Below are 3,430 nucleotides of genomic sequence, written 5' to 3' on the forward strand. Positions count from 1 at the left end.
CCACCTCTTTTTCGAGTTGTTTTAGGCGGTCTTGAAGTGCCTCCACAGCTTCCGCGTTTAGCGAATTCTTGTCTTTGTTAGGTTGAGGAGGATCTTTTGATGTAGTGTTCGCATTTTTGTGCGGCGTCCTGTCTTCTAGATCAGAGTCGTGGTCGTTGTCAAGGTTGTCTGCCATGACGATGGGATGACTTCCAGGTTCCCCGGCAACGGCGCCAATGTTCCGAGGGTTACCTGAAACTGTAGGTCAATCTCGAACGAGATCTTCTGTGCTGGTCGGAGATGATGTGTCCGGCCGGTAGGTGGTGGCCGAGGCTGTCGTGTCCGACTTGTTGAACTGGCTATGCTACTGATCCTTCGTCACTGGAGGGTGGGGGTACCTGCAAGGGACTCCGATGCTTAAGTTAGCAAGGGTATTGAACAGGTATTTTATAGAATCAGAGTATGAGTTATACCTGGGTGCTCCAGTGTATTTATAATGGTGTGGAGTGACCTTTCTGGGGATAAGATAGTTATCTTATCTTATCCTTGAGTGAAGTCATCTTATCTTTAAGGGGAACCACCTTTATCTTTCTGGGCCTTGGCTGGCTTTAGATTTGGGCTGTGTTCCTTCGTTTGGGCATGTCTGGGCCTCTTATGGCGATTTAGCCGAGCTCTTTGTGAAGAGGTCGGTAATGGGCCAACCTTCCAAGAGATCGGTCATGGGCCAACCTTCTAAGAGGTTGGACATGGGCCAACCTTCTAAGAGGTCGGCCAACCCGGTCCTTTATAGCTCGAACCGATGTATGAACAATACCGATCTCCATGGGTTAGTTATTTTCTTCCCAACACCAATGTCTTATTTTCTTTATTAGTTCATTGTTGTATTTACATGTTTGATTGCATATTTTCTTGATTTTGTGGATATTTTACCACTGCTTGGTTAAAGTAATGAGTTTCTTTTCAAGACTTTATAGTATTTCACTAATTTAAATTAAAATTTTTGTGTTAAAACTTGTTTGAAGATTGTAAATTGGAACATAGTTTATAGCTAAGAACACACCACCCGTGAGATTTGAGCTTAATTACATGGTTACACTATTTAACCATAATATTTTAATTCTTATATGTTTACTTCTCTATAATTGTGATCTTTATTTTATTCCAGTCTATATGTCCATTATTTAGTGTATTTACATGCTTGCATATGATTGAGGCCATCATTTGTTTTTGCTCACTTATCCCAAATAGCCTACCCTTCCATTTACCTTTGTTAGCCACTTTGAGCTTTTTTAATCCCCATTTGTTCTATATTTTACCACATCACTAGCCTTAAGCGGAAAAACAAGTAATCACCCCAATTGAATCTTTGGTTAGCTTAAGATAGAGATTGTGTATCAAATAAGTGTGGAGAAACTGTGGGAACAAGGGTTAATAAGGAATGTGTTATGATAAAATATTAGGAATTTGGGTACCTACTCATGTGAAACCAGAAAAAACAAATATCCATGTGCATTGATATGTTATATTTACTTTTATATAAAAAAATTAATAATAAAAGAAAAAAATTAAAAAAATATAATAAATAAAAATTTATATTTCCATTATAAATAAATAAATAAATAAGGGGACAAAATTACCCCAATGCTAAGTTAAATAAAAGATCGATGCATATGTGATAAAAGGTTGATGCATGAGTATGAAATGCAAAAATGGGAATTTTGGGTAGCTAGGCATGATTTAAGAAGAATATAGAGAGTGTATAGGTGAGCTTAGGTTAGCCAAGGATTCAATTTATAGCTCACTTAGCCAGACATATATCCTCACCTTTACCTTAGCCCCATTACAACCTTGAAAAGACCTCATGATGTTTGCATTGGTACATTAAATATTTGTTGATTGGTTAGATGAAGAACAAAGTTTTAGAAAGCATGACTAGAGAAGACTAGAGTGGATTACACTATACACTTGAGAGATTAGAGTGCACATACACTACCAGTGAAGGTTCAATGCTTGATTCTATGTTCCCTGCTTTCATGAGCTACCTTCTTACAAGTTTACTTGTCTTTTATTGTATGATTTGAATTAGTGGAATTTGATTTATATTTGTCTTGGAAAATTTGTTTACCTTTAACTAAGTAGGCAGAAACATTTTTTGCATTTAGTTACATTCATATAGATAGGTTGCATTTCATAAGTTTTACCATTCCTCTTCACCCTTTTATATCTTCTCTTGAGCTTATCATGAGGACATGCTAATGTTTAAGTGTGGGGAGATTGATAAACCACTATTTTTATGGTTTATCTTGTACTCAATTGAGTGGCTTTTATCAAGTCCTTGCACACTTATTCATATGATTTGCATGATTTTACAATTCCTTCCTAGTTTTGTTCTATGGTTGAAAACTTGCTTCCTAGAGTCTTTAATTTGTATATTTTAATCATCTCTTATTACCATTCGATTCCATGATATGTGTGTTAAGTGTTTTCAGAGATTACAGGGCAGGGATGGCTTAGAGGATGGAAAGGAAACATGCAAAAGCGGAAGGAATACAAGAAACTGAAGGAACTGCAAAGTTGTCAGTCCTGACCTCTTCGCACTCAAACATTCATAACTTGAGCTACAGAGATCCAAATGAGGCGGTTTTAGTTGCGTTGGAAAGATAACATCCGGAGCTTCGCAACGATATATAATTTGTTATATCTGCTCCGAAGATACGTGACGCGCACGCGTGGATCACGCGCACGCATGACCTAGGAAAAATCCAATCCACGCTCACGCGTGGACAACGCGTACGCGTGACTTTGCTGCGTGCTGGACGTATCAGAAATTACTGGGTGAGATTTCTGGGCTATTTTTGACCCATTTTTCGGCCCAGAAAACACAGATTAGAGGCTATAAAGTGGGGGAATCAATTCATTCATGATACAACTTTCATATTCACAATTTTATGTTTTAGATGTAGTTTCTAGAGAGAGAGGCTCTCTCCTCTCTCTTAGGTTTTAGGATTAGGATTCCTCTTAAAGGTTAGGTTTACTTCTTCTTCATTCTAGGTTCAATGTTCCTTTACTTTAATTTCTCTTCTACTTTTATTTATTCTATTATTTTAGTTTGTTAATATTGGTTGATGAACTCCATGTTAGGATTGATTTTCTTATTTAATACACATTGAGGTATTTCAGATTTAAGATTGCTTTCTTCAAATTCATGTTATTGATGCTTCCAATTTAGTTTAGATTTTTCCCCCTTTGCTTTGGTTGAGTAATTGGTGACACTTGAGTTATCAAACTCAGCTGTTGATTGAAAATTAGAATTTGCTGATTGATTTGGATCCCTCTAAAGCTAGTCTTTCCATAGGAGTTGACTAGGACTTGAGGAATTAGTCCACTTAGTCCACTTGACTTTCCTTTATTTAGTAAGGGTTAACTAAGTGGGAGCAATAAACAATTCTCA

The sequence above is a fragment of the Arachis ipaensis genome, chromosome B03 (assembly GCF_000816755.2).
Source record: "Arachis ipaensis cultivar K30076 chromosome B03, Araip1.1, whole genome shotgun sequence".
NCBI classification, from domain to species: domain Eukaryota; kingdom Viridiplantae; phylum Streptophyta; class Magnoliopsida; order Fabales; family Fabaceae; genus Arachis; species Arachis ipaensis.